Below are 11,995 nucleotides of genomic sequence, written 5' to 3'. Positions count from 1 at the left end.
CCGTCCGGTGAAATCCATGTGTACAGGCGCCTCTTGTGCTGTTGAAAATGAGTATTCGCTATGGTCAGGTTGTTTTCTTGACAGAACTCTACTAGCCTCTGCCCAGCTTCATTTGGCTCACCAAGACCGAACTTGCCTGTAATTCCGGATATTTCTTCCCTCCCGACCTTAGCATTCCAGTCTCCTATGAGAAAAACGACGTCTGATGATGGGGTGCGGTCTAAAAGGCATTGTAGGTCCGCATAAAATCTCTCAACGTCAGCTTCTTCAGCAGCAGTGGTCGGTGCATAGACTTGGATAACTGTTATGTTGAAAGGGTGACCTTGGATCCGAAGTGAAATCATTCGGTCGTTTTTGGGGTTGTACCCTAGCACTGCTTTGCCCATTCTTCTGTTTACTATGAGAGCGACCCCATTCCTTCTCTTGGATTCGTGCCCACAATAAAAGACATAATGGTCGCCGGAGTTAAATTCTCCCATTCCGGTCCACTTGAGCTCGCTGATACTCAAAATATCAATGTTCAATCTGTCCATTTCTCGCTTGACGATATCCAGTTTACCTTGCGTCATAGATCTTACATTTCATGTTGCTATGTGATATATCTCCTTGCAACATCGGACTTTCCGGTCGCTTCCCGACACATCCACAACTGAGCGTCCTTTTGGCTTTAGCCCAGCCGCTTCATTCGTCCTGGAGCTACTAGGAATCGCCCTTTGTTCATCCCCAGTAACATGTGGGACGCCTTCCAACCTGGGGGGCTCATCTTCCGGCGCCATATCGATAATGGTATTGTGACTGGCCATAGGGTTTTCTTGGCAGGAAATACTGGAGTGGGTTGCCATTACCTTCTCCAGTGAATCACATTTTGTCAGAACTCTCTGCCGTGACCTGTCTATCTTGGGTGGCCCCACACAGCAGAGCTCACGACTTCATCGAGTTTCGCAAGCCCCTCCGCCACGACAAGGCAGTGATCCATACCCTTGTTTAATTTCGATTTATCGTTTATGCGTCCCCTCCCTGCTATTTATCTACCAAACTTCCAAACGTCTATTGCTTACCTCTACCACCGATTCCTTCAAGCTTCCTTTGTTACCTCTAGACCCCAGGGCCTCGGCTAGAGTGACTATATATGTCCGCATCGACATATGAATGGATAGTGCCACACTCCAGTATAAGCTGTTCAATTGTTTCTGGGCATCTACTGCACATAGCACAAGTTTCATCTTCTTGATTAAATTTCCTTCTGTAGCTTCGGGTTCTAAGACAATCTGATCTAGCTTCATAAAAAAAGACCGTTGCCTCTTGAGTTGTCACAGGTGTCCTTCTCAATTCGAGTTTTCCATTTTCTATATATTGCGGCGAAACATTCACAACTGCATTTGTCGTCTTTTAGCAGCCGCTGGCATGCGGCCTTATCACTCTGATTCTGGTACGCATATCAATTCTGTATCCTTTGTTTGTTAATGTTCGATGTGGCGAGACGCATCTTTGTCAGTTTCTTCGTCACGCGAGATGCGCCGAGATCTGTCTCGAAGATTCCGGCCACTCGCGTATGTTCCTGCAATGTTCCAGGTTGTGCTAGTAACATTTTGCGACTTTATCTAGATGGTTCTGAGCCGCCTTTAAATTGAGCGTTGACGTGTGCGACAGGCATTCTTTGTTCGACGATCGACGAGCCCGTTTGTGCTATCGCAGCCGCCGAGTTGCTTAGTTCTTTAGCGGGCGCAAGTCAGACTAATAAAGAGTTAATTTCAGTACTATCACGCATGTGTCCTCCTTTCGTGTCTACGGCCTTGTCACCACTACGTGACATCTGGTGGAGGTGCTGCCCTTGATCAAGCGAGGACCTCAGCCTTATTCCTGTCGTCCTGGGGGACCAGACTGCAGGTCACCGAGCCAGCGGCCGACTTCAAGGGCTACAACCTGACCACGGTCTGCTGCGTGACCCCGTTCGACGACGGAAGGCATCAACTTTGGAAATGGCCCAGTCAACAGCACCGGTTGTCTTCTTGCAGCCCCGGGAGCCCCTCATCTTCCAAGGACTGCCCATTGAAGATGTGGAAGACTGGATGGACCTTTTCGACCGTATGACAGAATCCAACGGCTGGAACGACGGTGCGAAACTCAGGCAAGTCTACTTTGTTCTTCAAGGACATACCCGAATTTGGTTCGAAAACCACGAGACCTCTTTGAAGGATTGGGAGATTTTCAAGAAAGAGTTTTTTTACTTTGCAAGTGTGTTCCAAAAAGAAAGAGCCCAGGCCCTCCTTCAATCAAGACTTCAACTCCCTAACGAGCGTGTCCTGGCTTACGTTGAGATGAAACGCCTCTTTCGCCGCGCCGACCTTAACATGACCGAAGGTGAGAAAGTGAAATTTTTAATGCGAGACGTTAAGCAGTCTCTTTTTGCAGGACTTGTCAGAAATCCGCCACGAACCGTGGCGAAATTTGAAACTGAAGCGTCAACCATCGGAAGGACGATGAACACCAGAATTCGCCACTACGATCGACCGCTCCAACCGGTCTACGGAAGTCCGTACAGCAGCGCATCTGCGAGCGGAGAGAGCCTTCAGGACCTCATCCAGGAGATAATGCGAGAGGAGCCGCGCCGATTGCTGCCATCATTCCAACAACCCCAGGTGGCGACGTTCACGGACATCATCCGTGAGAAAGTCCAACAGGCACTGGGCATTCCTGAAGCAGCAGCGATGAGCTATGCTGCCGTGCTACGTCATCTTGCACCCCGTCGCAACCTTCCAAGCTCTCGCCGCTACCGTCCTGTTCTCGAAAGCCGCCCCTTGACCTCGCATGTCAAGCCTACGAACGACCTCCAAGCCCCAGGAAGTGCGACGCCTGGAGGAAGGCAAACAATCGCCCAATCTGGTTCCACTGCGGTGAGGCCGGCCACATCCTACGCCACTGCCCATATAGACGCATCGGCCTGCGCGGCTTTGTCATCGACGCCCCTCGACTCCGTCCTGAAGAACGACCACAAGAAATCGAACACTATTTGCGCATGGCAGAGTCACCAAGCGTCGGTACCTCTCTCCATTGCTGTACGGCACTCGGTTTGCACCGCCAGGCCGCAACTATGATGACAGATTGCGAGGAAGGTCCCCTAGCTCCCGTAGGGGAAACTAAAACCAGCAACCTTTGGAGGTGAGGTTACTCAAAGGCGAAAAGACGAAGATCCTCCTCCGCCGCCGACGACGACTGACGACGACGCAACCATTTCACCACCGCTCCACGCGACGACATCGACGACACGACCAAAGTGCAAGCCGACACTGCCGCCCAGCGAAGTAAAAATAGTATGCCCGGGCCGTGACCTGAATAAACGATGGAGCCGAGATCGGACACCAAGGCCCACGTGCAATGCGAGGACGCGAACAAGCGACCTTGAAGTTGCTGTCGATGGTCGTACCGTAACCGCCTTGGTTGACACCGGAGCCGACTATTCTATTATCAGTGGAACGTTCGGGGCCCAGCTCACGAAAGTGGCGACCACTTCGGATGGACCGCTGATACGCACCGCTGGTGGTAACCTCGTTACGCCGTCCGGGCGATGCACCGCAAGAGTGACAGTGACCTACCCTATGAGCTTCGTGGTCTTGTAGCAGTGCTCCGGTAACGTAATTTTGAGTATAGACTTTCTGAATGAGCATCGGGCGATCATCGACCTCCGCTCAAAGCTCATCAACCTCTCCACGGACAAAGCAATACCTTCCGCGACGACTTCGACGCAACACGTCACTCTAAACGTCCTCACCGAAATATTGAGTATACCGCCTCGATCAAGCATCGTCGTCTCCGTGGTCACCAGCGACATCGAAACTGCTGAAGGTGTTTTCGAAGGAAACACCCAGTTGCCTTTGGAGCGCGGACTAGGAGTCGCAAAAGGCGTCGCCCGTTTTCGCCATGAACAAGCTCAAGTGTTCGTCACGAACCTCACCGAAGAATACCGGCACCTGAACAAGGTCATGACGATTACTTTCCTTGACGAGCTAGCGGACACCCGAGAAGTCTTCACCCTCCCCAGCCAACTTGAAGACGGTGCACCCAACCGAGCCAAGCAGCCCATTTTAGGCATCAACCCAGCGCTCCCCCGAGACAGACAAGGCCGGATTCGCACTCTTCTTGAAAGCTACAGCGAGTGCTTTTCTTCAGCGTCGAAGGTGTGGCAGACTCCATTGGCAAAGCGTCACATCATCATGAACGAACACGCTTGACCGCTACGTCAAGGCCCCTACCGTGTATCGCCGCGAGAACGCCAGGCCATACGAGATCAAGTTGAGGAAATGCTGCGTGATGCCGTCCAACAGCCCCTGGGCGGCACTAGTCGTTTTGGTGAAGAAAGACGGCACACTTCGCTACTGCGTTGATTACCCCCGCTTGAATAGCATAACGAAGAAAGATGTCTACCCGCTTCCCCGCATCGACGACACACTGGACCGGCTCTGTAACGCTAAGTACTTCTCGTCGATGGAGCTGAAGGGCGGGTACTGGCAAATTGAGGTCGAAGAAAGAGACCGCGAGAAGACCGCGTTTATCACGCCAGACGGCCTCTTCGAGTTCAAGGTAATGCCGTTCGGCCTCTGCTCCGCACCAGCGACGTTCCAGCGTGTAATGGATACCGTGTTGGCTGGCTTGAAGTGGCAAATTTGTCTAGTGTACTTAGACGACGTTGTCGTCTTCTCTTCAAAATTTGAAGACCATTTGAGAATGCTTCGAACAGTACTTGACGCAATCAAGTCCTCAGGTTTAACGTTGAAAGCAGAGAAGTGTCACTTCGCCTGCGAAGAAATGTTTCTGGGTCATATCGTCAGCAAAGAGGGAGTTCGCCCGACTCACAGAAAACAGCTGCGATCGCATAGTTTCCACAGCCCGGTTACAAGAAAGCTGTGCGCCGGTTCCTCGGACAGTGCGCGTATTACCGACGATTCGTCAAGAACTTTTCGCGCCTCGCCGAACCTTTGACGCAGCTTACAGAGGCAGACGTGCCATTTAACTGGGAAGCACCGCAAACGGAAGCCTTCGACGAACTTAAGCGCCACCTACAGTTCCCTCCTGTGCTAGGCCACTTTGATGATAATGCCGAGACTGAGATACATACTTACGCGAGCAGTCTGGGCCTAGGCGCAGTTCTCGTTCAGAAGAATGCCGGACAGGAGAACGTAATCGCCTACGCTAGCAGGTCCCTCTCGTAAGCCGAAGCAAATTACTCGACGACCGAGAAGGAGTGCCTCACGATCATCTGGGCCACTTTGAAGTTCCGCCCGTACTTATACGGCCGACTATTCAAGGTGGTAAGCGATCTCCACGCGCTCTGCTGGCTGGCAAATTAGAAAGACCCCTGCTGCCGCCTTGCCCGATGGAGCCAATACGTCTTCAAAAATTCCACGTCACAGTCGTCTACAAGTCCGGCCGCAAGCACTCCGATGCAGACTGCTTGTCACGAGCCCCCGTTGAAGTGCCACCGGAAGAAGACGAAGACGCCTTCTTGGAACCGGTAAGCAGCAGCAGCTTCGCACAGTTATACATCTCATGTTATACATGTTATGCATGTAGTTATACATCTCTGCACCCCAATTCTTGGCCGATCCCCCTGTGTGGGTATGTGCCATCAAATTAGAGAACAACAACAACAACAGCTTTGCACAGCAGCAGCGCTCGGACACCGAGTAAAAAACCTGGCTGATTACCTCGAAGGAAAGCTCGCTTCCCCTCCTGCTGTGTTCCGGCGTCATTTATCGTCGTTCGCCCTGCACAATGACGTCATAGTGAAGAACTTCGCGGCCAGCAGAAACGCGCAGTTTCTTGTTGTGCCCAAAATCCTCAGACACAAGATTCTGCAGGCGCTGCACGATGAGCCAACAGCAGGGCATCTCGGGTTTGCGCGCAAGTTACACAGTATACAAGAAAAATGTTACTGGCCACGGTAGCCTGCCGACGTTGCTCATTACGTGAGAACGTGCCGTGAATGCCAGCGACGCAAGATACCCTCGACGAGACCTGCTGGTCTGCTGAGCCCGATACAACCGCTGATTAAGCCCTTTCAACAAACTGGGATGGACCCCCTCGGCCCCTTCCAAACTTCATCAGCGAGGAAAAAATGGATCATCATGGCAAGCGATTACATGACCCGCTACGCCGAAGCCAAAGCCCTGTGCAACGGTACCGCAGCAGAGGTTACTAAATTTTTTGTCGAACGCATTCTCCTGCGACACGGCGCTCCTGAGGTGCATATCATGGACAGAGGAACTGCATTTACAGCTGAGCTCACGCAGGCCACCTTTTTTTTTTTTTTGCGATGTTTATTACCTTAGGGCATAAAAAAAATGTTATGAAGGATGAAGGGTGTGGTCAAATAAATGAATAAAGGTTGGCTGATGCAATGAAGTCGAGGAGTGAACAATGCTGAGGTCCTTGCGTCCAAGCCGCATATGACTGCGGATTATGGCGGGGGGGGGGGGGGGGGGGGGAGAGGACAGCTGCCACCAGATGCCGGATCCGCGTTGGCTTCAGCGCTGGACATTCCCACAGCAAGTGATGGATGTCAGCTTCTGTGTTTCTGGATTTGCAGACAGGGCACCCAGGGTGTGGATACTAATGTCGAAATTCAGGCCACTTTCTGATCACTGCCGGTGTTAGGGCCATCTTGTACTACAGTCAAATGAGCCACCGTAATACAACTGCCTTCCTTCCCCAGACCAACGAACTTACGGAGCGAAGCGCCTGAACAAAACGATCGCAGACACGTTCGCCATGTACGTGAATGTCAAACACAAGACCTGAGACGCCACCCTGCCGTACGTGATCTTCGCGTATAACACGCAAGTCTAAGAGACGACCAGAGCGACCCCGTTCAAGCTTGTGTACGGCAGGGAGCCCACGACGACGCTCGACGCAATGCTACCGCACGCAACCGACGAGTACAACTTTGACGTCGCCGCATGCAGCGTGCAGAGGAAGCCCGACGACTCGCACGGCTGCGTATTAAAGACCAACAGCGCGCCGACACCCGACGATACAACTTACGACGACGCCACGCAGAGTACAATCCAAGGTATATCTACCTTGTACAATCCAGGAGACCTGGGCCCGCTTGCACAAAACAATCTTAAGACTGTCTTAGCTAAGTCTAGACTTAACTGGAGTCTAAAGAATAGGCCACTAGCATGGACGCCTAAGACTGGAGTCAAGACAGGGCTTCAGTCCTGACTTGAATAAGTCGCTTGTATTATTACGACTGTAGTGCTGTCTTGGTTAAGACACAAGGACGCCAGGTGTCTAAGTTGAGAAATTAGGGAAATACAGGGATGCGCTGACACTGTCCCTGCTGTAAGATGTACACATTCCGTCAATTTTGCGTTGTGTAAAATCCGTGCCATTGCTTTTTGCGGCTTAAGATTGTGTTACGAGGAAAAATGCCCCAGTGGTTGCTGAGGCCGTTCTGGGAAGCCACTCTGGTGAACTTGAACCCGAAGCGTTCGACGTTCAGAACACGAGCCGTCTTAAATAAGCTTGGTCTTTCTAAAGACACCATTTAAGTCTGGACTTAGCTCGGACTTTATCGTGCAAGCCGGCCCAAGTGTGGGTTTGGACACAAATTCGCCGTCGCGGTCTAAGTAAAAAGTTGTTGCGTCGATACTTTGGGCCGTACAAAGTCCTTCGCCGCGTCGGACAACTGGACTATGAAGTCATTCCCGATGGTAAGACAGCATCACAACGGTGACGCGCGCGCCCAGAAATCGTGCATGTTGTTCGTCTGAAGCCTTATTACTGCATTGCAAATTACGAGCGCTGCGACGGGGAACAACAACGAGAGAGTAATGACAAGGACAGGCGCCACTATCAACTGTAAGTTTATTCGAAGAACACAGATTAAATACTCGCAGAAGACAACCAAAGGCACATGCGATTCACAGATTTTTCCTAGGTATCCAGATATAAAATCTCACAATCTTGGATGCTTACAGATGGTGAGCTCACGCACGTGTCACTGTTGTTATGGATGTGATATGACTCTGACAGTTCTCTAGTCATTTGATCTTTGTGTCCAAACTTAATCTTGGTTTTGTTAAAAAGCGGTAGGCATTTTTTCCTGCTAGGCACATTTGACCAACCAGGTTTATTCAAATGACAGTCTCTATAATGAAGGGCCAGATTGTGAGATTTTATATCTGGATACCTAGGAAAAATCTGTGAAGCGCATGTGCCTTTGGTTGTCTTCTGCGAGTATTTAATCTGTGTTCTTCGAATAAACTTACAGTTGATAGTAGCGCCTGTCCTTGTCATTACTCTCTCGTTGTTGTTCTCCGTCGCAGCGCTCGTAATTTGCAATCATGTACCAACTAGCTCAACTTTCCGTATTACTGCAAGCCTTATTACACGCGTTAAAGAAACCATGGTGTTTAAACTTTGTAATGTTTATCTTTAAGTTGCTTTGTTTATTTTGGAACATCGAGGCAATGTTTTTTTAAGGGGATTGCCGCAAGACATTCAAAACTGCATTTGTTGTCTTTTAGCAGCCGCTGGCATGCGGCCTTATCACTCCGATTTTGGCACGCATATCAATTCTGTATTCTTTGTTAATGCTCGATGTCCCGAGACGCGCACCTTTATCAGTTTCTTTGTCGCCCAAGATGCGCCGAGATCTGTCTCGAAGATTACGGCCACTCGCGTATGTTTCTACAATGTTCCAGGTTGTGCTAGTAACAGTTTGCGACGTTATCTACATAGTTCTGAGCCGCCTTTAAATTGAGCGTTGACGTGTGCGACAGGCATTCTTAGTTCTACGATCGACGAGCACGTTTGTTGCTATCGCCGCCGCCGAGTTGCTTAGTTCTTTTGCGGGCGCAAGTCAGCCCAATAAAGAGTTAATTTCAGTATTATCACGCCTGTGTCCTCTTTTGGTGTCTACGAATTTTTCACCACCACGTGACAATATGTCTAGGGTCGGCCTCTTTTCCGCTCAATTATTCCAGTGGTGTCCAAGTTTTGGCGGACATTGCGTAATGGCGAGGATTTGCCACGTGAATTTTGACTTTTGGGTCGTTTTCTGTGGTTTTGTTTCTGCTGGCATTGCTTGCAGGCGTGCGGTTTCGACATTTATTCTCTTGATATTACGCTCAATGTGCTGGGAATGTGGTGGTGTGCATGGCTCTATGGCAACTCCAACTAGAACGCTATAAAATATGTTCCGAGTGCCGTCGAGTTGTGAACGGCGAAGACTAGTTGGCTGTTGCGATCCTCTGGCTGACCGTTTTCGGCGAGTTGCACATGGAACACGAGGCTTTATTTCGAGTACTTTGTCAATGGCAAGTGTTGGATAGCGCTGTGAAAGCTGGAAAATTTTGTGAAGTAGGTTGTTTGCTCTTGTTCAGGAGCACTACAGCTGTTTTCGCATGATGGTAGCAGCGAGCGGTCTTTCTACTTCTCAGAAGGTTCGCAAATTGTGTTGTTTGACCTTCGTGAGTACAGCGTGATATGATATTATAGGTACTGAACAATTTTTGTCTAGAACCGCGGCCAGTGTTTACCAATCATGCTGCCGATGGTTGGTCTCATTGTCTGACTATAGGCCAGCGTGTCAACGTTAGTTGTAAGATTTATACTGTTGTGTATACATCGTTGTTTAAGCAGTTATTTGCTGATTTCACTCCAGATAACGAAACATGCTTTCACTAGCGGAGCAATCAGCATGAGCACACAGATATTGCGGAGAAATGCAAGAAAGATAGATAAAGCTTCCTGAATTGTGCAGACTTACTGCATATTGTGCAGTGGTGTTTATTCTTGTCCTGTGTAGAAAGACAGTTACAGACGGTTGCAGGGATAAAAATTAAAAGCATTTGTCTATGCCCTGAGCCAGAGTCATGAATATCTTCACTTCAGGACAGCACTAGCATATTGCCCAGCTATTTTTCATCTTTCAGTGTACGGCACATAGAAAAGCTGACAGCTGAGATACCATGGTACGTATAAAACAATATTTTACGGTTCAGCAAAGCAGTTTTATAATAGCCTAGGTGCTGCTAAACGTGCATGTGAAAATTAAATGAATGTCTACATAGGCTAGTTGTGATGCAATGAAAGGTGCTGCATCATGAAGTTTATAAGTGTTATTTTCATTCGAGAGGTCTCCTGCGTAGCCTTCAGAAGGAAAACAAAGTGCTAGTGGCCTTTGGCCATCTCAGGAAGTGCAAAATTCTGCAAGGTAGGCAGAGGCTGGCCTAGCTATAGCAGCTTTTATGTCTAAGGGTAAGAAGTATGAATCTTGCCGAGGCAATTGATTTCTGTGCTCTGTACTATGCATTTTCTTACAGCTTGCTATTACTGGCCCAAAGGTCTATTGAAGCTCATTTCTATAGCCTGTACTGGGCTCCTTGGAGGTGATTAATCACAGGCTGTAAAAAATGTGTTGCAAAATTTCTGCTGGAGAAGGTAATATGAGGTGTAGTTACGGTAAGAGAAAGGTTTCTCATTTCCAAGAATCTTTGCTCTTTCATGGCTGTATAATAAAGTCTAGTCACTTTTACTTTTGATTATTTTTTTTGTGCTTGACTGTTTCTCTTGGTGCCCATAGCAAATCGTGCCAAGCGTTGAGACCTTGCTTTCAATTGATGTTTTCATTATGAAGAACCAAACGATATGTTGACTTTAAGACTGGCTTTTCTTACTTGACCCCTTTACCTTGAACACATTGCATACTGTGAAGAAGTTATACTTTCCCACATTTCAGTATGTATGCATTAACAGCCTATGTGCCTACTGGAAGCATCTGAATGTACACAATCTGGGTTTTCTGTCCAACCAGACGCCAAGCACAAAGTACACAACAGCAAAATAGTTACAGGCTCTTCCCAGCGTTGAATGGAAGAAATAATTGTTTCACATTCTGAAGCTTCTGGAGGCTTCAAGAATGTCATTAAAACAAAACTTCGTAGTACTTCCCTTTTTTGACCGACATAAGCAACAATCGGTATTGGGAAATCAAGCAAGGGAATTTCAAAAATGGAGAGCTTCCACTGTGAATGGCATAAAATGTCCCACACACTATGCTTGGTTAATCTTGTTTATGAGTGGAGTTTTCTCGCATGCCCTGCAGCCTCAGCAAGTGGATATGTCTCTCTGACTGCCGGAATAGCTATGTCACTAGCCGACCCAGGCGCTCAGCAAGTAGAGGTTTCTGGCCATATAGCCTTGGCTACTATGATGCATGCAGAATGAATACAGCAGTGCTAAAAATGCAACTCATACGTCATGCAGTTCCATTTTCGTAATACAACTAAAGCAAAACTCAAATGCTTGAGAAAGATATTTATTTGCTTCATGATCATCCTAATGTTTTCATTTATATACAGTGTAATGTTAATTATGATAGAGTTCTTTGGCATTCTATCTCCTACAGTTTAAAAAACAACTGTAGCACATATACATATGTGAACAAAATCAGTTGAATTGTTTAGAGCATATAGTTTAAAATAGCGAAGATTGTGTACACTTCTAAAGTTTCGAATCACTGGTAAGTAAATCTGGATCTTCTGGAGGAATAGCACAACACACTGTTAGAATCGCATTTCACAGTTTTAGCTGAGCAAATAAAACGCGGTGTACCGGCCGTGCTTGCAGGCAGCTACAGTACACCGTAAAACAAAAACCCTAGCAGCTCTAACTCTATCGTGCCCTGTAGCATAACCCGAAAAGAAAAAAAGCGCGCAGTGTCCTCCTGGGATTTGCATGCTTTCAGCTCTTTGTCGTCGCAGCTACAATTTGCGCGATAGTCCGCTCCTACGTAACGCTAAACTGCGGCTGCCGGCAGTCTAATTATCCGGCTTCTGCTATCGAAATACCAGTAAAAAATGTTTACTCTCGTATATTTTAGAGATGTATGTAGCGACTGCATGATAACATCAACGAAAAACGAACTTTGACCGAATGAATGATGCACGCTAAGCTTAGCGCGAACAGACGATACACGTTGTAATGGTTG

The sequence above is a fragment of the Amblyomma maculatum genome, chromosome 1 (assembly GCF_055883805.1).
Source record: "Amblyomma maculatum isolate TAMU_Amacu chromosome 1, ASM5588380v1, whole genome shotgun sequence".
Lineage (NCBI taxonomy): Eukaryota > Metazoa > Arthropoda > Arachnida > Ixodida > Ixodidae > Amblyomma > Amblyomma maculatum.
The sequence above is the reverse complement of the archived record's forward strand: the minus strand, read 5'-3'. Positions refer to the sequence as shown.